The following is a 25665-nucleotide window of genomic DNA, read 5'->3' as shown; positions in this document are numbered from 1 at the left end:
AGGTACTAATCTGTGATCTGTGGAGTTGTGTGATGCAGGATTGAAGACATCAAAATGAATGAGGAAGGTAAACAGCCTTATCCCTCAAAGATCCACAGTGCAGCTAAATTACTCACCCAGACTGTTTATCCATAAAACAGGAGACAAGCAGCACACCCTCTGGCCAATGTTTGAACTCATTTCACACTCAGACAACATCTCTCAAATCACACCCTCTGTTAACCTGCTCTATCAATGAAGGGAAGACATTTGAAGTAAATTCAGATTGAAATAAAGTAATGACATCACAATCTTAAGTTGTTGATAGATGCTTTTGGAGAGACCAGAGTTTCTTAGGAAAGACCAAAATCCCTATGCATTGCAGCTACATAAAAATTAAATGGCTTTCTTATTTTCCCCTTTAAAATACAGAAAATCCCTTTAGTTACCCTTTATTATGACCTAGTATCTTGAAATTAAATCCAATGCTAAAACAGTGATGGTGTCTTGTCTTATGACAATTAACATTTGTGGGCAAGATAGGACATTTTTTACTTTCAATGCATTGGCTCAAATTAATACCATAGAAATGCTTGGATCAGCCTCAGCAAAGAAGTACCTACCTAGTTCTTTCCACTTTGGCTCTGGGCCTTTGTTTTCTTACTCCAGTTCTGCTTATTATAAAATAGCTGATTATTTTTCTTCAGTTCTTATATTGGTGACAATTTCCCTATCAAAAGTCATTTTCTGTCATGATTTCTATGAATTTTGAGCCTTGTAATTTACTACCATACCAAAAAAAAAAAAAAAAGGTACAAATCTTTACCAGTTGTAGGTGGATCTGTACTGTTAAAAAAGATCCAAAAAGAGAAAAAGCATTCTTATTCCAGACAAATATTATTTGTCTGTTACTTTCACTCTGAAAGGCTCACAGCAGTTTATCTCTACTGCATTTAGCAGCTGTGCTCATGCTCAAGTCTGTCTGCAAAGCCAGTTGCATCCACATTGCCAGGGGAGACAGAGCTTGAAAAGGAGTTATCCTTTCTCCCTTCACCCCTGCTCTCCTTTTTGTGACTGAGGTTCCTTGCTAGGAATGCCAATCCACTTCAGACTACACCCACCACATAAGAAAAATGAAGAATAAAGTCGTGATGTAGCATGACTCTCTAGGTTGTTGCTGAAAACAATCACATAGATCAAACGTGTCTGAAGAAAAGATGGGGAGTTTTCACAACAAAGTTCAAATGCATAGCTGTTTGCTATTCTATTACAGTATTATCCATATTTTTGAGGTAAATTTAATGCACCCTCTCAGGGAGTTTGAAACACAAGCCTCCCAAAGATGCCACTGTTAGAAGAGTACAAGATTCTGAACACTGAGCTGCACACTTTGCTCCCTGTTATTGGGGTATGCCCCATGAATCAATGCAGATGTTGCAGTTGCAGCTGCTTTCCTTCTCTAATCTCTTTGGGCAAGATTAAATGGCTTAAAAAAAGCATTCCTGCCTCTGTTGGATTTAAAGGTTCTGTTCAACATACCCATTTCGTTAGCTCTGAAAGTTTTGATGTCCAGAGGTCATAACTGGACAGTACCATGAAGATTCTGCAAGTCCAGCTGCCTTTCATTTCCTTAGGTATTTCAGAAGGAGAAAGAATGGAAATAATGGACATTCATGAAGAAGTTACAAAATTCTTTACATCAATTGTATAAATTTATATATATCCATAGATTTTCTTACATTAAATGTCTAAAAGCTGTCAATACTGCACAGGGCATTTAGTAGACCTAAGTCAATGCAAATTAATTGTAGTCAGTGGTCATGCTTTGATTTTCACTGAAGCCCTGCTCCAAATTGCAATAGCATGTGTGAGGAGTTAGATCTATAATAGGATAAGTGGGCTATCACAAAAATTGCTTAGGTGGCTGTAACTTCTGTTTCTGTAAGATCATTTGGCTTACTAGTAAGAAGAAGAGCTTTAGGCCAATTCCATCATAGTAATTTATTTTATCAAAGTCTCTGAGTCAGCATGTACAAACAGTAATTAGGTTAGATCCTTTGCCCAAGACTAACAATAAAAAAAAAGAGCTAATGATAGAGAACAATTTCTTCACCATAATAAATAAATAAATAGGTAACAGAGGGGCAGAGTAATTTAAGCATCTCCAAAAAGCTCCCAAATTATTGTTACGATTCTTGAGGCAGCCTTGCAGTCCCCAGTTAATTCAGCAGAAAATCAGTGCTCATGCTCATGCTCAAGCAGAGACCCCAAGGCTCCCCCCAGGATGATATCAGAGAGCTGACTTCTCACAGTTAGACTTCAACAGACCTTTGAATTCCACCTGCTCAGCAACTCATCCTCTCTGATTTTAACCAATAAAAATCATTAAAAATTCAACAGTACAGAACCATTCCAGACAAACTAAACATCTAGTGGGTAGAACTTTGGGAGCTAGGCAAAACTTGTGACTCATGAGAATTCCGGGCTTCCTTGAGCATTTATACTACTGTATGATCTCCTATATGCAGTTCAGACTTGTCTTGTAATTTTCAAGTAGGAAGTGACAATGGACATTTCTTGTCAGCAGATAATTATCATTATACAACCAAATGTTGCTAAAAACAGGTGGCTTTGTGTTTTGTCCTTTGTGAATGCTGGGAACTTAGATGAACAGGTCTCTGAAAAGTTACATGGATTTATGCTGTACTAGACTACATTACAGTGCAAAATAAGGCAAAGAAATGCACTGTTAAAAACAACTTCATGATCACAACATTTGGCATTCACTTCATACAGGTACAAAGGCTTTTCAAGATACAGTACAATAAAAGTAAGAATTCATGGAAATTAATAGCTAAATGCATACTAGGATACTACGTGAGCTTCTGTCAACTTCATAAGCTCTAAGTTTTTTTTAACAGAGTCCTTTTCCATAGCATCAACACTCAGATTACATATAGCACAGGCCTTCCTAATTATATTAGTTTAATGAGATCCATGATAAGATTTGATATAGCTGATAGCAGAGGTACCTATAGAGTGCAACAGAAATTACACCTTCAGATCTTGAGCAAAATCAGGGAAAAAAAAAGGCAACTCAAAAGTTTAAAAGAGTGAACAATATTTCAGGCATTATCTGATCAGATAAAAAACAGGTATGAGAATTCAAATTACTGCAGGGATAGATTTAACAAAACAGAAACTATTTTGTGTTGTTCCAGAAAAGTAAAAGGGGCAAAGAGGGGAAGAAAAAAAGATCTTAATGCAAACTATTTTTTTAGCCACCGCCTCTTTCTGGTCAAATAACAAATTTTGTCAACTTTGTAGGAAGCTACTTTTCACAATGAAAGTTAGGAGAAAAATAAGTTTTAAAAAATCTCACTGTCAGGGCCCTTTTTCTCTGTGCTTGTACTTGTATTAGGGAGACCTAATAGTTAACCTTCAGAAGTTGCTGTGAGCTTGTTACATGCTAAGCAAGAGAGGTGCATTGTGAAAGATCTCTTTGATCTTACTGCCAGGAGTTCAGAATCATTCTGTTGAGCAAAATGTATGTAAGAAGAAAAAAGAGCCATTATTTTCAACTGATGACTCCAAGCTGAAGTGAATGTCCTGGAAAACAGGGAAATTACAAAGCATGGCTGGGGAGTGAGGAATGGGGAGAAACTCCTAAACATAGACTGAAATAAAATACTCCTAGATGTTATGTTTTTCAAACCAGCAGGACTTTGCACTCGCCCACGTACAAGAGCCACCAAAATATTTGTTCTGGATAAGTTTAGCTGTTGAAAGATAATGATTTTTTTTTCTCTCTCTCTCTAAAAGGTAGAAATTAATCCTTCAGGAGACAGCACAATTTTTTTTCCTTTCTCTATTGCATGATTTGCAACTGTACAAGGAAAATGTTTTTGTGAAAAAATAAAGCACGATGAAAGTGGTAAGAAACATGTATTATTTGACAGTGCATTTCTAGCAGACATTTGGTACTTCACCAAACATACATTTTTAGATAATAAAATACTCCATCAGCCTTTAGATTTAGAATCACTTGAAAATCTTCACTAACCTGTTTCTATTTCAATCAGACTGTACCTTATTGTTTTTCAGCTTGGTAACATAAAGCATATTTTTGTTCTAATGCTTACCAATGTATTTAAAAATAAGATTACATTTCCTATGTTTTATGTACGTATAAGGCCAAGGAAATTCCCATGAAACAGTACCAAAATTACTGGTTTTGATGTGACAAAGGGAGATTATTGCTAAAAATCTGGCAGTGAACTGCAGTGAGAAATCTGATTTTTCTCCTCTTTACAGAAGTCGACCTTCTGGCTGTTGCTGAAACAGCTCTGAGATCATTGACTCATCCCTGAGCAGGTAGGAAACATAATCTTACCACTCCTGAAGTAATGTTTTTCCTTCTGAAACAGCATTAACATCTCATATCTCTCAAGTATTTTAAAATATATTGTCAGAAATTCTACAGAGTTTTTCACACAATATGCTCTCAAGCACTATTTTGTCCTTGTATTTTTTCAGGATACTTTTTAAAAAGCTTATGCATTTCTGGCAAACATCAACTTAATATTTCTGAGTCCCCTAAGGTGAGGACCTTTCTCTTGGATACAGTTATGAGTAAGGTTTGTATATGCAGAAACCTACTCTCTCCATTTCATTTTCTCAGGCTAAAAGTATAATTTAGTGCATTCTTAAATTAATTCCCTGGAAAAAGAAATATCTGCATTCTAATAAAGCAAAAAGCAAATCTTCAGCCTTTTTCTCTTACCTCTCACTCTACTAAGACAGGTGTTTAAGTAGCTTATAAACTACTTTTTTTTTTCTCTTTTTAAAGAAATGCAAAAGTAGCATTTCACTTTAAAATGCAAACAACTCACATAAGTTCACATACCTGTCCAAACTGCATGTATGCAGTTCAAATCAGGCACTGAGCCTTCCTATGAACATAGTAGTAAGAAAAATACTATCTTTTGGTTTGTACAAGTATCTCTAGCTCCCCAGGTGATCCCATACAGAGTCATGAATCTTTTCTCTGCCTAAATATCATGAAGAAATTTAACACAACTGTGAAAGCTCTTCCATGCAAATCCCAGATACAAATTAGATCACTTCTCACACAGTCATATTTACCAGCTTTCCCTTAAGGCTTCTTTCTGACTTTTTTTTACAGGTTTCCTCTTATTTCTTTTGACTCCTCCCTTGCTTTCAGCAATAACTTCCTTTTAAGTGTCTACCAAGACTGCCTCTCTGCATATAATGCAATTACTGTGGTTCCTGACCTATCTGAACACTTACAGATTTATATGAACGGGCTCTCATCCTATATGAACAACCCTTCACCATTCTCAGTATTCACCCTCACTTACCTAATTGTAATACACAAGCTCAGGAAAATTCCATAGGATCCACTCTAAGGAAGGGTATTTCAATCTATTTTGTCAGGCACCTGAAAGATAATTTGGTCATGGTAACACCTCACATGGCTCCTTTCCCTAGGCCTGTCCTTAGCTGTTCTGAGTTTTCCCATTTCAAAATCAAGGAAGCATACTGAAAAAAATATATTTTCAAATCAACAGGACTATTACATGCTGCAAATCATTTCTGCTCAGTTTATACAGGAGGATCCTGTGGTTTTACTCAATTTGCTAGTAGGAAGTGGGCTGAAAATCACCACATAGCAATCTTCATTTCCAATCCGATTTTGTATTCTGAACTCTGGGTCTTATCAGATTTTGTTACCAAAATATATGCAGTTTTTCTGGAGATCAATATGAAATATGAAAATAGCCTCTAGGACCAACAAGGAAAGGTTAATAAGAGACAAGCCAGCAAAGCTTAACAAGAAAAATCATTCTTTCTCTTTTATGATCAGTTTAAAAAATGGGTTTTGTTTCTAATAGTCATGCCTAGTTAATTTCCTTCAATCAGTAATTGTAGAAACTTCAGTTGGAAATTTTAAAAAATCATATTACAAAGCAATTTAATAATTGTTATTGCCACTTAGGTCTTTCGTATATGCAGTTATACAAATTCACCAGGCACAGTTTTGACAATATTTCCTTTGATTGGTTGAAATCCCTGTTGGAGGAACTAATTTATATGTTGGTATCTGTTGCTCCTGTTATTTGTATTTTTAACCTCAAAAGTGCACAAGGTAACTTGTGCAACATTTCACTGTTCCTGATTTCACATGGTTTGCTGACAACACCTAATTGGGAGGAGCTGTTGACTTCCTGGAAGGCAGGAGGGTCCTGCAAGGAGATCTTGACAAATTAGAAAGATGGGAAATCACCAACTGTGCAAAGTTTAACAAGGGAAAATTTTGGATTCTGTACCTGGGACAGGGCAATCCTATGACAATCTATGACAAGTTTCTACCTACAAGATTCAACTTTTTTCTCAGTCCTTGGCAAGGATGCAAATTGAGGACTGAGAATGAGCAAGGAATCAAGAATAGAGACTAGGATATTTGCCACTACTGGTCTCACTTACAAAATACATGATTTTTGAAAAAAGTTTTCTACTTTAAATTCTTCTTCTCTTTTTTAAAGGGAAGAAATCACCTTTTATTTTGGAGGTTGTCTACTCTTTCTGAATTCTGTGATATGTGACCATTTCTAGAGATACCTCCAAAGTCTGCTTCATGTGACAAATTAAAATTAGATGAAGAAGCTGAAGTTCAGTATTGCAGCTACTGACGTATTTTTGTGAACACTTTTTCTCATGATTTTCACTTGTCACAGAGAGTACAGAATCTAAAGTAGGGAGAGAGTATAATGAGAAAAGCATACAGCCTTTGAATAGCACATTTTCAAATAAACTAATTGAAAATAACAGATATTTCCTATAAGCATTTTGTGCTCTTTTTGTGTTAACTGCTCTAAAATGACATATCTTGCCATGATGCAGCAAGATTGCTGCATTTGCAAAGATATTCATACCAAGGAAGTGTAGGTGTTTATTTCTACTTTTAGCTTACATTTGGGAACTAAGAACAAAAAGGCTGGGCTAGATCTGTATTTCTCTGGAGTCCATAAATTTCAAGTTTTTCTGTGTCTGTAAGTAGTTTGAAAATCAAGATTCTTGAAACACCAGGCTGATAACTTTCTGTCCTCTTGTGTTTTGCTTTTAAGCCATACAACTGAAATAGAAACAGAAAATGCTTGCCTGGGTAGCCAAGGTGATAACCTCCTGAATATTTCTTACTGGTTTTGTACCTTCTGTAAGTGTTCTAACCCAATATAACTGGCAATAATAGTGGTTATAAACACTGGTTTATAATGGCAATAGGCACTACCCACAGTATGACAGCTGGGGAATAAATCTCAGTTACCTCATACAACTCGGGCCAAGGATTTTTTGTTTGTTGCACAAAGTAAATAATGTTTATTGCTAAAAAACTCCAACCTCAAGTCAAGTATTGCATTACAACTTGCAATATTAGACTATGCTCAACATGCTCATCTGATCACTGGAGGAAACAGGGGAGTTTGTGTTTGAATTAAGATGGTTGCTGGGGAGGAATTTGAAACATGAATTTCAGTTTAAATGGGCTAAATGGTGCATGACCCAAAACTTTTCCTCCACAGAGGACAAGTATCTTATCTTATTTCCACAATGATGAACTATCAGAGACAGCAGTGCCCACTGGGACTCTGCCAGGGGAGAATTCTTTGGTGTCCAGCTATCAGAAGGAGAGAGGTGAAAGCAGAAATATTGGGATAGAAGGAGATGCTTAAGCACAACAGCCACAGGTAACAATTCTCACATGCAGAACACCAAACAAGGAATGGTCCTCAGAAAATGAAGTAATACAAGGGAGTGGGCCTACATTTTTTGTTGTTTGGTTTGGGACTTCTTTTTACATAAGAGGTGTAGTCCACTTTCCATGTAAACAAGTAAACCTCAAGGTTTTTTTATTTTGTCCTGTGTTTCTTTATCATCATGCAGCTACCTTTAGCAGCTCTGATCTTGATCTCATGCTAGTACAGATATTTGTGCACAACAGGCAGCAGTGTTAGCAGGGAAAACAAGCACGCGTCTAAGTGGTCTATTTTTGTTTCTGAAATCTTTTATTTTCTGGAACAGCTACAAACCCTATTAAAATTATTTGACTGCCTTTCACTCCCTATAATAATCTGACTGGCTACCAGGTGACTTTGTGGTAGCTGCTACTTGTCTTCTGGACCATACTAGTAACAGTAATTAACACAGCAGGAAATACAAATATTTCTACAAGGCAAATAATCATTGCAAGGCAACTGCACTCTTTGACCAGAGTGAATAATTACTCCCAATACTTGTACAAGTTTTTATTCTTCAGCAGTGAAAAACAGAATATGAGAAATGTCTTTTAAAGCCTATTAGTTTCTGTTTAGCATCTGTTAGAGAACTGGATAATAATAAGAAACAGCTAAGGAGAACTAAGGAGAGATCAATATTTTCTTCCATGGATATTCTGTATTCATAGGGATGAGCTCTAATTAATTGATTTGTTGGGGAAATGAGATAAAAACAACTTCACTTGGGGAAAAAAGAAAAAGGCCTAATGAGGGCTGAAGTCTATATGAAAGAAGAATGTGAGACTAATACCAAATCAAAAACCAGTTCCCTATCAGCTCCTCTGACTTTGAAGTCATAAAGATTTTTGATAAAATTTTGTGTGCATGGAAAAGTACAGTGGAACAAAAATGGCTTCTTCCCTAAAGCTGACTCCTCAGTGTGAAATAATTGCATCAAAACACGATAATGGTGGCAGAATAAAAGGGGAGCTATTTGACTTTATTCTTATTTCTTCTTGCTCATAAGAGTGTTGCAGAGCTGATCACAAGAATCCACACAGCAGTACTGGGACAATGCAAGAACCTGCAGTACCAGCAAGTCAATCTGGCAGCTGGTGCCTTCAGAATATAGTCCCTCCAAAAAATATATTAAAATATATATATTTTTTATAATCATTAAAGCACATACAGAATGCTTCTTTCCTACTCCACATCAAATTCCATATGCTTCTCAGTCACAGATACTCACTTTAAATGTTAAGCAGAGAACCTACACCTGAGAGAAACATTCTCCTATTCACAAAGGCATAGAAGAATGAAGCTTAACAGTGGTATGGGAGATGAATTAGACCAATTAAAAATAAATTTTGCTCCATGCCATGCTCCATGCTAAAAGCTAATTACAGTTCACACTGGGAAATTCTTTGATGCATATATTCTAACCAGTCAGTGCTGTGCATCCTTTGTCTGTACTACAGGTCTCTGTACCCTCCAAGTAATCTAGTGGTTCTAGGGTGTAGAAGGGGCAGGGAATGAGCAACAAAGATCCTCAGGGTAAGATCTTGGTGTCTTAAAAATCTAATCAAGAAAAGTAAATTTCACCCGGGCAACTAGTGGGAAGATTTTTTTCAAGGTGCATACAGCTCACTGAAATCCAAAGACTGGTCTAGAGTTTTACTTGCTGTCACTGTTCTTTAAAGGAAAACTGAATCAGCTGTATTTAAAGTCAGATCATGCAAGCTCTGCAGTAGGCTGTCCTGAAAAGTGAAGCAGATATTCTTGTCAGTATAGATAGAGCCAGTGTATAGAGTAGCATAAAAGTCATGAACAGAATGAGAGCTGAATGTATAGCTGTGCATGTAGCTAAAGTGCTCTTGGCAGCAAAGAACCAAGAACCAACACTTGGGCTTAGCACCATAGTACAACTTCTTGTCTTTTGTCTCTTGGTGGTGGTGAAGGGGCAGAAGAGTTACAATGCCAAGTGCTGCCTTCCAGCCAGGCAGGCTTACCCTCCCTCTTCCATCAGTGGTGTGCTCTCTAGCATCACATATATTTTCCCAATGTATGACAGAAATTTCAGAGAAACCAAGCCACTCATAAGGGTTCATCCCTTATCACCAAGCCCATCACAGTATGTCATTCAGATCTCCCTTGCTCATAACTGCTAGAAAAGACAGCAAATTCTGAAGAACGCCTACATTAGACCATCACCTGAAATCACTGCCATAATACAGAGTAGAGAGTTTGCTTTAAAGACTGTTTATGTGATTCACTGTTCCTCAGAGCTTTGTACTTAGGTAAATGCTCTTTTCTTCATGTAAGTTAATGCATCTCAGTGAAACATCCCAGTTTGCAGCTCACTCTCTGTAACTCACCTCTCTAATAAAAATGGTACTATTACTGACCCAGTATCCATTGCAATCACTCACTGAACAAAACCACTGCTGTCAGGCCATGTTTGCCCACTGGCCACAAAAAAAGGCACTTCCTCATGCCACAGCATGAAACATTAAGAAAAATGGAAGAAATATTTCAAGATTCAAATCCTTTGTTGGTCATTCCCATAGCAAAATGCATCATTGTATACAGACAAGAGATATCTCTTTTTGCTCACTGATGCCCTCCTTGTCTGATGAACACCCACAAGACTTTATGAAGGATATAAGGAACTATACATCCTAAAATGTGAATTTCCTATCCTGCCTGGAGAGTGTGGCATCATTAATCTCAACAATTCAATCAACTCACCTGAGGATACATCTGGTCATGACTTCTAGGTAAACCCTGGGAGGCCAATTCCCACCTTTGGCAGTGCAATTTATTTACATATAGATGATGAAAAATCAGCTCAAAAATTCCACGGAAGGCAATAAATCATATAAACAGATACAGCAATCTGCCACAAATAAAAACACCCCAAGAAAAATCAGCGCAATACATTTTAAACAGAAATTACCTGAAAAGCACAGGATCCAATCACTTAAGCTAAACTCTGTCCTCACATACCAGAATTTATACCCTTATTTTTTGAGTGCCAGTCAGTAGAGATGGAGAAAATTACAAATATTTGTTCTGGTCATAGAATTAAGACCCATGTTTAGAAACCTGTTTCTGTCTGGCTTCAGAAAAACATTCTGGATGGTTCACACACTGGCTACACTGCAACTATCTCTGCAGTTCGGTGGGAAAAATGTAGGGGTTTCAGTTTTATTTTATTCATTGATTTTACAGGAGTCTTTTGGAGGCCAGATTATTCATCTGAGTGGTATGTTAAGTGCTAAAGCTACTAGGTATCTTATTTTGCTTCATCATGCTTTGGTTTCTTCATATTTCAGAGGAAAATATCTTGATATTTGGGGATAACCTGGGATATTTTCCCCTTATATGAGAACTGAAGGAAGTTAAAATTACTGTTATTTCTAAAATATTCTCCTGAATACTGCTAACTAAAGCCAGATTTCTGAATATATGGAGAAGGATTAACAGGAAAAAAATAAAAGAGTATTGCTGCATTTGCCATTAAACATTAACAACTTCCTCAGTCATAAACAAAAGAGAGACATATACAGTCTTTATTTCCCATCCTGGGAGACCATCAGCCACAGAATTCTTCCAGGCCTGTCACCAGTAATGATCAATTTTTCACAGAGCTTCCATCTAGAAGAAGATTAGGTTATGTCCCAAGATAGAAGGAACATCAAAACATAACTCAACCTTTCCTGAGAAATGGAGTTTAAATCAGAATCTAGCATTCTGTCCAAATGCACCTTGAAACTACCCAGGGAGGGAACTCTACTTCCTCCCTGAGGAGGCTGTTCCAGTGTATGGCTGTTCTTATTGTGAAAAATTTATTTTGAAAACATCTTATGTCAGGATGAAATCCCTTCCAATGCAATTTGTACTCATTTCTCCTGGTCCTCTCCACGTGTTTTGTTTTTTTTTTTAAACTGCTCTGTATCTTCTAGCTCTTGATAGATTACATAAGAATCATTGCAAGGAGCAATCTTCACGTTATTTTAAATATTGAATACATGTCCCATAATGTTTTTTTGTAAAATCCCTCCCTGCATATGAGCCATTAATCTTATCACATTGCAGCTGGTGATGCGCTGTTCCATGAGCACTCTATCTTTTCAATGGCACAGTCCATTTTCATTTTCTCTTTCGTTTCTCACCTCCCCACTGGAAAGAAGGTTTCCTGGAACTTATTTCATTTCACATCTGACAATACCAAGCCTTCATTCAATACATTACCATAAATATTAAGTATAAACAATTGGATTTACATGAGGTCAGTGAACAAGTACAGGAGATGGAAAGCCTAAAGGATTCATTGTGTCTTCTGTTGCAAGGTTGCAAGAGAACTCTTGAAGAGAATAAGGAACCAATAAGGAGGAAATAACTCCATTTTTTGTGTGCAGATATTTTTCATATAATGCCATTTATACTTGGGTAAATAATTTTGAAATGAATATGTCCTCTTCATAACCTGTCTTCTCACAAAAGAGCACAATGTTAACCTCTTTTTCTCCTGCTATAAGTCAGCCACTTTGAGACAAGGCACTGATGGATTTTATTTTTGAGGAGTTTTCCTCTTTAATTCTGAACTACCACATTCCAATCAATATCTACATTGGCAACATGCTAATGTAATCAAACATTAAAATTGGTCACAGCAAACATAGCATAATCTTTATGTCACACATGTTTGAAAAAAAAGGAGGAAAACCACTTGTGAAAGAACTTGCAAAGGAGGAAAAATACTTGTGAAACCAGTATAAAGCAGAAAGGCTGAGTATCATTTTCAGGACTGAAAAACTCCTCACAATACTAATGGGTAATCTGTGAATATTTAACTTTGCTGCAAGGAAAGGAATTAGCAGAATATCACTCTTTGATCAATATTTGCAGCATTGTATATAATTTCCAATGAGCTTGAATAATAAAATGCTATGTATGACTAAAATATGATATACATCATTGAAGCATAATATAAAGGGTCATGGAAAACTTACTTGATCAGGAGGAAGACAGTAATCTGATCTTAGTCTGATCAATCCTTTCTTGCATTGCAGTAGCTCTTGATAGTTCCCTTAGCCATTATTTTCTGGAAGATTTCCAAACTGTGGACAAATTCAGTCCCTGAAATCGGGAGGTTAAAGTTATTAAATAAATTAAGATGACGTTAAAGAAAAAAGACAAATGGAAGTATGAGCAGTGAGAAGGTAAAAATCCCAAAAAAGGTTAGGGCTTATAGATTAATAAGGTGTTCATTAATAAGGTATTCATTTTGAATAGGAACCATATTGCTTTCATCTTTCTAGTTTATAAAACTAATAAGAAAAATTTCTTGTAGCTTTTAACCCAGTTTCATTTCATACTTTGCCATGGAAGCCCAAAAGGGATGGCAAATGTGAACAGAGAATCCTCAGAGAAGTCAGCACTGGTTGTGATATCCAGGAACTGTCCAAGCAGACTAAGGCTCTGTCAACCTCATGAAACTACCAAGCACAACTGGGGAAACATCAGCCTGTGCACTTAATTCTGCTCTTTTAAATTTCTCATTCTTTCAGTAGCTGAAAGAAACAGCTGAAAGAAATCTGCCTTGAAACAAATATCTTTCCCATCTTTCATGCAAAATCCTTCTGCATATTTGGTTCCAAGAGAAAAGCACAAACAGGGAATTTCACATCATATAAGTTTCTAGTGCTAAAATCTTTCAGAGATAGATTGCTGCAAACAACCTGCTGCTCAACTCACCACCCTTTCTGTTGCAACATGTAACAAAGTCCAGAAATTTGGACCTGCTCAGGGGCAATATGGACTCTGGATTCAGAGTATGACCATCTCTTTTCTTGATGTTGAACATGGATGAAATCATCCCATGACAGAAACACCTGAACACTGCTCTCACTTGCAATGGAGGAGACAGGGCAAGGACTTCCAGTGCAGGCAAGCCCAGTTCCCTCTGACCCACAATCTTCCAGAGCAGAGTTCATTTCCCAGAGTACATCCTCTGTGGCAGATGCTGGATCATATCCTAGCAAAGAGGAATTTTATAGGTCACTTCGGAGTAAATATTTGCATAAAATGTATTTTAACTCTCATTTCTAACACATAAAAGGTTTAGTTGAGTAACACTGTATTTCACACTTAAATTCATATATCCTTCAACTCCCATGAGGTTTTTAAGCAATATATGTCAAATACTGACCGTGAATGTCTAAGGAAAGCAAGTAGACAAAACTATATACAATCTTACATAAATTGTCACTTATTCTTCAAGAATGAATCAGTAAAATAATTCCTTAAATTATCATAATTTCTTTTCAAATGTAGACCTCCTTTTTCTCTTGAAGTATTCTGAATTATCTTAGATTAATAAACATTTCCTATGATTGATCAACAGTTATGATAACACTTCATGATTGTTTTTAACAATCTGATCTCCCATTGCTAACTTTAATCAGTAATCACACATAATCCTAATAATCGATGAGGGATTTTAGAGATTAAATTTCAACAGAGCAACAGAAATAAGAATTCTGGCAGATCTCAGATGCACTGAGATCTTACTGATGCAGACAGATCTCAGATCTGAAATGTCATGCACAACTACCCCAGAGACCTTGGCTCTGAACCTCCGAATAACTCCAGCACTGTACAAGCCCTCATATTCCTGCTGACAGGTTTCAGGACTTAATTTCAAGGGAGTATAAAATTAATCCTTCAAAAGTACTGGATAAGATAAGAGAACCAACTTAACATGGTGGGGGGAGAAAAAAGCTGTGCCATTTATTCTCACAAATTAAGCACCAGCATGCAAACAATTAGGAAACAAACAGAAACAGAATGCTTCCGCATGCAGGCTAACTAAAGATTTCCAGACTATTTTTTATTCAGTACATTGTCTGAGACCTCAGGATAAAACATTCCTCTTGCTGACAATAGAGATGCCTGAGAGCCAGATTTGTAGTTTTTTCCATTTTTTATGTGAAGGACTTTATGAACCATGTTTCTTCCTATCCTCAGCTGCTATTCATCTTCTAATGTGTAGTTACATTTGCAATTGCACACCAGTAAGGTTCTTTTGTGTTTCATTCTTTCAAGAGATCTTGGTTGTGTTATAACCACTACAACCTCAGTGGCCTCTTGCACCCACTGGTTACTATTCATCTTTAAGTTTTTGTGTGATTAAACTGGAATTTGACTCCTGTTCCCCTGAAGTGAAACAGTCTCTTGTATACACTTTGCATATAGATATAACTGTTTGTATTCTAAATTCCACGCCTACGTGTCCAATGGGTATGCAAAGACAAATAATATTCATGATACAATTCTTAATAGGTTATGATGGAAAGTAAATAAAAAAATTACTCTTGGTTATCAAACTCTACTGAACTGGCATAAGAATAAGAATTCTGCATGAGTTTTCACAGCATGGAAAAACACATCAAAAGTAGCAGAGGTATGGATAGGAAGAGATTTCTGGTTTCTGCTCAGTAAAGCATAAGCTCTGGATTTTATATGCATAAAGTGCTGTCACAGTCCTAAGGAACAGGGTAAAGAAAAAGCAAAGTCAAAAATAACATCTCTATGGCATCATTTCCCAGGGAGCCAGAAAGCATATTCACAAGAAAAGGTTACAATTTTGTTTGTCAAGATGGATATTCGTAACATTGACTCATTAACTGCTCTTTGGTAGAGTGACTTAAATAAAACAAATAGGCTTTATCATTTCTCCTCTCCAAAGAACTTTATCCCAGATCATTATACATTAAGACAAAACAATATTTTACAGGAAGATTTAATATCTCCCAATTTCATGATCTAAAATTTGGAAAACCAAAATTAGTTTATTGCAAAATTTTAATTAGGATGGCAGGTGAAAATGCATGTAAACACACACACATCACCATTGATTTGATCTGGTATAAATTTTCTCATAGGAGAAAAGATAATACATGCTTTCCAATAAAGACAGACTTATCCACTGTGTAGAGTGATCATATTCCATGCCACTTACATTCCTCCATGGTCATGGCTTTTTTGCTTGCTACTGACCTATCACATTTTTAGTAGTTGTCTGGCTTGATTCTGACCAGGTGGTTTCAGGGAAAGATAATTTGCATAGGTTACAAATTACACCTATGTCCATTTCTAATTTTTAAATTGGTTTATATTGCTTATTTTCTTTGTATTTCCTTTACAAAAAGTATAAAATGAGCACATCATTACTGTGATTGAAATCCCTCCCCCTCAAAAAAATTATTTGTGCATCTGAAAAATATTCCATCTGCTGATTTTTTTCTTCTGGTGCACAATTATCATCAGCAAGAAGCCGCAAATTTGATTATTGAATTGGATTTAGGTAAATCTTTCAGACGAGAGGACAGCTGGTATATGCACTTAGTCTGAACACCTGTCATGAGCAAAAGAGTCTTAACTAGAGGATTTTTTGTTTAATTTATTCATTGCCAGTTACACCATTCCGATTAATAATTCTGGTGCTGGGGAAAAAAATCTCAACATTGAATTATAAAATACAATAAATCCTTGGAGCTGGAAGTGTTAAGGTCACCTAGCCCTACTTCCAGCAGTGAGAAGGGTCATCTTATCAGATTGCTCAAAGCCCTGTCCAATCTGACCTTAAATGTGTCCAGGCATGGAGCATTTGCCATCCTTTTGGACAACCTGTTCCAGTGTCTCATCACCCTCAGCTTAAAGTCCTCCTTTTATCCAGTCTAAATCTGCCCCCTTGCCCTATCACAGCAGACCTTGCTAAAGCTTGTTCAAACCTTTCTTAAAGGACCTGTTAAAGCGTTGAAAGGCTTCAAAAAGGTCACCCCAGAACCTTCTGCTCCCCAAGCTGAAAAACCCCAACTCTCTCAGCCTTTCTTCGTAGGAGACCTATTCCAGCCCCCTGATAATTACTGTGGTTCTCTGCTGGAACCACTCCAACACATCCATGTCTTTCCTGAGCTGCAGATCCCAGAGCTGGAACACTACTCTTAGTGAAGTCACATCAAAACAGAGCAGAGGGGAAAAATCACCTCCTTCAACCTGCTGGCCACAGAGCTTTCAATAGAGCCCAGGAGAGGGTTGGTCCTCTGGGCTGGCATACCTGTAAAAAAACTGATTAATGTTTTTTGTATTCCTTGCCAAGTTCAGCTCCATCTGTGCCTTGGCCTTCCTGACCCCTTCTACATAACCAGGCAGTGTCCCTATACTCTTCACAGGATACCTGTCTCTGATTCCACTGTCTGTGCATTTTTTTCTTGCCCTTTAGTTTGTCCAACATGTCAGTCTTGCCCTCCATTCCTGATTCCATTCCTGGGGATGGAGAGCTCTTGCACTCTGTGGAAAGCATCCCTAAAGACCAACAAGCTCTGGTGTGCTCCCTTACCCCTGAGGGCAGTTTCTCAGCGTGTTCTATTGACTAATTCCTTCAACAGTGGGGAGTTTTCTCTCTGTCTGCAGAACCTCAACAACTTCCCCTGGAGACAGTGGTCCTGCAAGGGCACTGCTTGTCACAGTCACAGGCATTAAGGCAGCATGGGGGAGAAAATTCATCAAAGACTTACTTAATCTAATTGAACCTGGAAAAACAGTTTGAATATTGATTTCTAGCCCCTTGACCTTTTTGAAATAACATAATTGGCCCTGAGGAAGGAAAAGCTACACACTGCTGATGTAAATAAAGATATTTATTAGGTCTTGACAGAGTATGTTCAATCTTCTCCTAGTTCTACAAATTAATTGTCATGGCAAGGAGTATACAGATTATCCTCGAAGTTATTAAGCAAACTTATAAAATGTAAATTCGATTGAGACAAGCAAAGTATAAATACTTTAAAAACTCAAATTTTAACATATGTTCAAGCTCACACATCTGAAATCTTTCTCAGATACTTCTACTAGAGAATATAAAATTTTAAAAACATTCTTTAAAGGTTATTGTAGACCTGCTATGTAAATTGAGGCAAAAGAAAAATCAAGTTGTTAATGTTACTGAATGTAATTTACCATTAGCAAAAAATCTAATAAGGGGTATATCTGATTACTTATTTTGTCATGTTTGCACTATTAGATAATTCCTAAACAGCAGCAGTGTTTAGAAGAATTTATTCCATAACAATAAAATTATAATAATAACATAATTATAATAATGATATAATAATAACATAATAGTATAATCTTCCTTACATATATAATTTTCCTTACAGAAAAAGTATTCTAATCTGTTATTTATATTTGATAACTTTTGATCAAGTGTCAGTGGTTTTCCTGCCTCCAGGCCAGGCATCTGTGGCATCACTATGTTCTATCTCCTCAGAAGGCAGAGCCACGACTGATATGGAGTTGTACCTTCCTTGAAATGAATGTAATACTGCTCATTCATTCTGGTTTCAGAATCTCATTCAATACAAGTCTAGTCATAAACTTGCCACATAACAAGATTGCTCATGAGAAACTACTTTAAACCAGCAGCTCTTTGATACATCAAATGATAGTCACATCATATTTTCTTTTCCCCATTCAGTCGTTGAGACATTACTCTGAGAAAAGAAAATGTGATAAAGATTTATTTATTTTTAAGGTTTGTCATATCTGAAGAAAAGTCATTCCTCCTCCAAAAAAAGCCATCTTGTTGCAGCTAGAACATAAATAGCTTTATTCATTTGGGAAAAAAACTGTCACTTTACATTAAAGTCATTCATATAAATAATATTAGAATTACTGTACATTTCTTTTCAGTAGACAACCATCTAGAAGCAGATTCAGACCTCAGAACCCAGACAAGAAAAGTTCAAAATTAATTACCTGAAGACTTAAGTTGGACTTATATATGGCAGGAAGCGATGGTCATAGGGGCAGCACCAAGATTTTGGCCTGTTGGCTACTGTAGTGCCATAGATAATTAGGAAAAATTTACAAAGGTATTTGATATAATCATTAAAGATTAGAGGACTGAAAATTATTCTTAGTAGTTCAGCTACACAGCTTTTACACCCTTGAGAAGTAGGTGGATACTACCATGGCTTTCCTAGATAACACCAAAAATATAGTTACAGTTCAGGGTATAAGCAGCAATAATTGCAGTCACCAAAAATCAACCCTGTTGTGGCAAGGGGTTTCATTACAAGGAAGTATTTAAGTATTCATTGTACTGATCACTGAAGGTATTTTGCTGGTTACTAAATTAAAACAATAGGTAAATTGTTATTCGAGGCCATTTGTTTATGCTCAAGGGGAAAAAAAGATCCAAGGCATTACTAGAGACTTTATTTACATCATTAGGCTCAAGACACATTTTCACTTCCTTTTTGTATTTTCAGATGTTGCTACTATAATTCCATCAGTAACTCAATTATGTCTTAGCAAAAACCTCAGGGTTTATCCCACCCCAAAGATGACTCGACTTGTTTGTGGCAAAACACTGTCACTCAACAGCTAAACAAGACTTCAAGGTTTTCAGAGCCTGTTCCTTATCAAAATAGTTTCCAGGATTACACTTATTTGATAGGTGAGAGCAGCACTATTGCTTAGACCTCCCCATCAGGTGTCAGGCAAAGAGAATCCACACAAGCCCCACCTGAGGGGATAAAAATGTCAGAGCAGCCAGTGCCAACGCAGAGCAGCAAACAACCTGGCTGCTGACACTCTTACAGACAGCTGCTTTTCCCCTGGGACACAACATATCAACTGCTCTCAGATCTAAGAAAATACACAATTCCTATCCCCTTCTTCCCATGGAAAAAGAAATAGAGTCATGAAGACTCCTAGCCATTATTAGAGGCATGCTCAGAGGTTAAGGAGACCATGTCCCAAATTCTGTCATATGTATGTAGATACATCTCAGCACGAACATTGTACCTGTTTTTTTACAGCAAAAAGAGTTTATTTACATGAAGTTTAGGAAATTACTTATTATTAGACAAATTTTGCTCTGAGTGTACAGTTCTAACAGATGGATAATTGTTTATAAATAGTCAGAAAGTAAGCTTTCAATATTTCACTGCCTTGCAAGGAACTTCCTATAGGTACACCATAATATTGTGAAGAGAATAATCTAAATTGTATGGTAGGTGACTCATTTCAGATTCAGAATGGGAAAGAGGGGGAGCAAAGGCCTTGTTGACTGCCCACAAATGGAAATGCTACATAAGGCAAATGAATGAAGGGAACAGATCTACTCCATTTATAGAGTCTGCAGGCTCAAACAGAGCAAAGAATGGAATAACATTCTGGGTAATCTCAGAATTTGAAAATATGTAAAGCGATTTGGAGTTGAAAAATCTGCACATAAAGCTGAAAGAGCTTTGTTAGCTGCTATTATTGTACATTCAGTAATAAGGGGCTGGAGCCAAATTCACCACTATTTATTAGTAGATGGAAATTAAATTTTAAGAATCATTGGGATCTATTCAATGTAAAATTCAATCCAAAGTATTTGGGGATATTTATACCATAAGCAGTTTTTCAAAACATTTCTCATTTCCTAGTTACTAGAACTAATATTAGCTGCACATGAATATCAAATGTAATTCCATTTCAAGTATTTTTTTCTTAATACAATATCCCAAATTCAATCTGCCCTATAAATGGTTCTGTAAAAGGCAGTTGTTTCAAATACCAGCATACCAAACCACATCTCTATTGCAGAGGAGACAGAAAAGAAGAATGAAGAGAGAATTTACAAGTTCCAAATATAGATTGGCTATCCCCTCCTCATTCTTCCATTGTATGCCATTCATTTAAATATCTGCTTTATAATTCTATCCTCAGGATCCTCCCCACAAGTATTTTTATACAAATTGAGAATAAAAGTGCTTAGGATTACATTTGTCTATTCAAATTCAGACAGAATTTAAAAGTTAGCACTACTTAGTTCACATTATATGAACCAGATTTTGTTGCAGTTTTAAAATGCTACAGAAGGAATATAGTTGCACTGTAGGGAGAAACTGAAAAATATCTGCCAGAGGTACAACTGGTGACAGGTTTTTTTGGCTATAACACTGTCTCTCCAGTACTAGTCTATCTGTCAGGTCTGTTGGAGGAGAATGCTGTGTATTAGAGTGAGTCTTCCCTAATCTGGCTTTTCAAGGGATGTCACATCAGTGCAAAAATTTAGAGCAGCACAGACACTGATCTAGGTCAGTGAATTCACCACATTTGAAAACAGTATATCCAAAAAGAGACCTATAACAAGATCCCGTAAATTCCTTTGGTTTTTTGACTTAATGGAATATCAGTGCAGCAACTAAAAGAGAAATTTCTCAGAGAACCTGTTAAATCTGGTCTATAGGTATACTAGAGGGGAGAAGAACTTTCCTAATAAGGGAAATGGTAAAACTAAAAAGGAGTGAAAGCTTGCCTGTGGGCAAGTGAAACTAAGAAAATACAATGATTTTTTCATTTTAAAAATTATCCTATATATTGCAGAGAAAGAAACAGTCCATTGCAGATCCTTGCCATTGAGAGACACCAAAAATGCTTCATCTGGACTTCTTTTCAGTAAACCTTTGGCTTTCATAATGTTGCCTTACATCTGTGATTTCCAAATCATTCTACTATTGCCAAGCTATTGTACACATTTCAGGATGCCAGCCAAATCCTAATAATGGCATCATTAAGAGAGTGATATTGCAATGGTAAGTGCTGTATTGCTTTGCTCATTTTGGCAATCAGTGATGTCAGTAATATCCTGTTCCTTAGGAGGCCTAATTAAATTCTTTCATTGAAATAATCAACATTCGTGTTCCCAACCACTTTGCAGCTACAGTAATTCTTTGTCTGCCAGCTGTGAGGGTTTCCTATCCTACTCTCTCACATCAGTAAACCAAAGGGAAAAAGTTCACTTCACACTTATATTATATAGTCATGATTGAGATAGGTAACAGACATATTTTGCCTGTAAAAATAAAGCTTAAGTTGCAAACTAAGCTTGAAATAGACTCTACCCAAAAAAAAAAAAAAGTATCAAATTCAGTCCTAAAAAAGCATTTTGAGAAACCACTACCTTACCTTTTAATTAGTCAATCAAACAGCTAATCCAGTCATTGATGCAGGGAGAATACAATCAGTCTTCATACAGATCTAAAGCAACCAAAATGAGCAAACAGTAGAATTTAATTGTATCAAAAGTCATTTGCAGAAGATTTACTGTGAGTAGGACTCTGGATCATTAATTCTATAATATGAAACTAACCCTAAACTATGTCAGAAAAATATAATAAAAACAAAGACACATACTATCTGGAAAATAAACTAGAGGGAAAGGTACTGCTGTGCACTTTTGAGTCTCTTTCTACCAGCATTACACAGCATAATGGCTTGAATCTAGAGCTAAGAATTATTTCCTCCATAATGCAGAGCCTCAGAGTCTGAACTTTAGTCTGAATCCACTGCCAAGAAGAGCCATTAGCTCCCTGTAGAAATCCAGAGAAATTCTGTCTAAGCAGAATTCAAGATGCTAAAAAAATACTGTGTAGGAAATGTGAAAGAGGAACATGAGCACCCTTATCTGCCTGGGATCCACACTTAAAATCCTTTTCTGAAATAAAAGGACCTATTCAAAAGATCCTTTTAAAGAGAGATTCATGCTTTTCTTTGTACACAGCTGGGAGAGGATAGATATAAGTCTACTTCTTCAAAGCCCCACAAAGGAAAGGTTTGAAGCCCGACAGGAGGGTTACTGAAGACACCTTGGATCCCAACAACTTACCGTTTCAGTACTGTGGAGAAAAGAATGCAGGATTCTACAAGCAGGAAAAAACCCAGAATTATAAAAATTTTAAAGTGTAAAGACCTCTGGAGGTAGTGTAGTACAACCTCCTGTTCAAAAAAACTTAATATAATTTCTGAGAAACTTGATCTAACTTCATATTCACTCAGGGCCTTGCCCAGACAAGTTCTGAAGATGTCCAGGGCTGGAGATTCCACAGCCTGGAATTATACTGCTTGATCATCCACAGTGAGCAGACTTTTCTTTCCTTATGTCCAGTTCTGTACTACCATTTCTTGTCCCTTCATCACAGACCTCTGAGAAGGGTCTAATTTTATCTTGCCTGTAACTGCCCATTAGGTATTGGAAGACTCAATCTGAAGAGCTTAAGTCTATGTGTCCTATTTAGAAAAGTACTCAAATGCTCAGCTCAACATTATTTTGGATGCACAGGGGAAGGAGAAATGTGAGCACAGATCAAAATTGGTCAAAATTTTTCCATGCACTATAAAGGATTTTTTTTTTAAGTTTTTATTTCCTTTGATTCACAAAGTGGTAATAATATCTTTGTTTCTTTTTGTAGGGTTACTAACTTATAGGAAGGCATTTCATAAATAGCTAATAGGAGAATGTCATATTTGTAATTGGAACAGTCTGAGCTGAATTTGCTGACAACATGATAAATCACGCCAAAGCTGGGAAACTTGGAATAATATTGCTGGCATGTACAAGTAATAAAAATTTTAAATTTGGTTTTCACATTTTAGAGTATCTAAAATTACTAGTCCATGGGATTCACTAGCAAAAAAATTAATGAAGCAAGTAAAACCATTCAACATTTTGCATATTTGTGGAAAGGCTGTGTAGCATTCAGCTGCTGTTAGCAGTTCTAAATCCCGTAAATTGCAGGCTTTAGAGTAGGCTAGTTAATTGAAAAATGGAAACAACTTCAGCAATTTCTTCAAATTCAGAAAGATGATTCAGTACAGGAGCCATTTTTTCCTGGTTATTCCCTATTACCTGAGAAATTATCCGTGTACAAACATTTGACTGAAAAACAGTTTAGTAATTAAGCCTCTAAGAAAATCTTAGGGCCTATATGAGATGTTTTCATAGGCTGATAGTGAAATGTCTACAAATTCTTCATGGAGCCATTGCATTCAACACATGAGCTCTTTGTGACCGATTGCATGATGGTACATACTACACCTGAAGTGAAAGGCTTCCTCCCTAGTCAAACATGTCCTAGTTTAATTAAAGGTGTGATTTCAACTCCACAAGACCAGAAATGTGACATTTGCCTTCTCTAATTTAATTCACACTTCACTGGCATTTTTTAGGTAATTTTCATCTCAGGTTAAATCGATATACATCAAGATTGTACTGAGTGCAACCCCATGGATGGACTAACTCAAATTTTAAACCATCTGAAACTACACTGGTAAAGTTTCAGTGTGTTACACACTAACAGGGCTGGTAGCTGGAGGGGAAAAAAAAAGACACTATCTGGCTCTTAAATTACACAGCCAACTGTGAAATTCTGTACATCTAAAAAAGAGGCTGGAGAGAATTTAGCAAAAAACTAGATCAGCATTGCCTAAAAAGCATAACAAAGATTTCCAGCTTCTACCATCTGAACCTTATTTTCACTGAACTCCTTGAACATACTTTCACTGTTCTATTTTTCATTCTACAGGCTGTGTCAAATATTAAATATATTAATCCACCCACTCTTTGGTATTGCACAGTTTTCATAGCTGAAGTGCTTAATTAGGCTTTGATTTGCAGTTTCTAATTAGTAGCAGAGGCAACAAGCTGTAGTAACAAGCTGTAGTACAGAACTACCAGATTTAAGGAGGCAAGAGGCATAATAATTTAAATTACTCATCCATATATTTGGATCCTAGAAATATAATCACTCAGGAAAAAGATACCACCATGTTCTAGGGAAACCACCTAAAAGAAAAAATTTATAATACAACTGAAGTTTTAAAAATGAAGCTTAAAAATTCTTGTTTAAAAATCCAGATTTTAAAATATTTTAAAAATCTGTATTACAAAAACCTGGGAAAACAAACATTATTTCTTCAGGTGTTTTGTTCTATCTCATAGCAAGATATGGGATGAGCAGATAGATTTTTGCACTAGACATTGAGAGTATTAACTAAATAGAGGATTTTTGAGAGGTTACAAGTGAGTGCACATTGTCACTATAAGAATTTCTTCAAGTTCCATACCAAGGTTCAAGGAGTCCTGGAATCTGGCCTGAGATCATCTCAAACACTGAGGAATGGGTTTAGGGATAATTTTTCCCTGTCCTAGTCTCCGGTTACTGGGGCGGGATCAAATCCTCACTTACTAAGATTTTCATTCATTGTAATATATTTTTGTTATTACTACATATTTCAATAGTCTTGTTCACTTCCTGCTTGAACTGCCAAATCCATTGATTTAAGGAGTCAACACTGCCAGTGCAACTACTTTCACTCTGTGTCCTAGGAAAAGAGAAAAGAGACAATCTGAATTAAAATATTCTTCAACTACTGAGTTCACTTCAATTTGCAGCTAAGTAAGCACAGCCAGATTTTCAACTGCCTTTGGGTTAAAGAGTTTCTCCCTGTACCACTTCTTGTCACCTCTATCTGACCTCTCCATAGTCCTTCAATATCTTTCTGAGAGTAAGAATCACAATTTCATTGCAGAGATCAGACTGTTGATTCATTGGTATAGCAGCACTACAATGTTTTCCTTACTATTCCCCATGCAATACTTTATTACCAGAACATCTTGTTTTGATTTTTTACAACTGCTGCTCATTTAACCAGACTCTTCATCCAGCTATACTCCAAAAGAGGCAGGCCTACTTCCTGAGTTATTATAGGTAATTTGGAATCCTGTATGGCAACTAAAAAGTCTATATAGCAGTTCTGGATATACTTAAAGACATCTTTTCTCCGCTCTAGAACTACAGGAAATAAATATTGCTTTCAGATGTCCTACAGGCCATAAATATCAAGCCAAAAACGTCATCCAGAAAACAATTCAAAGCATAAAGAAAATATAAGAGATGGATTTACTGGGACTGAAGTGCTCTGACCTCTCCACTAGGACAAAAAATTATATGAACTTTTCCTTTCAAATAATTTAGTTCATGCAGAG

At 36.5% G+C, this 25665-nt stretch overlaps 1 long non-coding RNA gene across 1 annotated transcript in view; it reads right to left on the bottom strand.

Annotated features, from left to right (window-relative positions):
* The window catches only part of LOC127059315 (uncharacterized), a 68421-nt gene extending 54620 nt beyond the window's left edge, over positions 1 to 13801 (bottom strand). The window contains exons 1-2 of the long non-coding RNA XR_007777007.1: positions 13690 to 13801; positions 12791 to 12917 (exon numbers count right to left, since the gene is read on the bottom strand). This is a non-coding gene — a long non-coding RNA (uncharacterized LOC127059315). The remainder of the gene's footprint in view (positions 1 to 12790; positions 12918 to 13689) is intronic.
* Positions 13802 to 25665: the final 11864 nt, after the last annotated feature.

Source organism: Serinus canaria, chromosome 2 (genome assembly GCF_022539315.1).
Source record: "Serinus canaria isolate serCan28SL12 chromosome 2, serCan2020, whole genome shotgun sequence".
Lineage (NCBI taxonomy): Eukaryota > Metazoa > Chordata > Aves > Passeriformes > Fringillidae > Serinus > Serinus canaria.
Note: the sequence above shows the minus strand (reverse complement) of the source record. Positions and strands in the feature narration are given on the sequence as shown.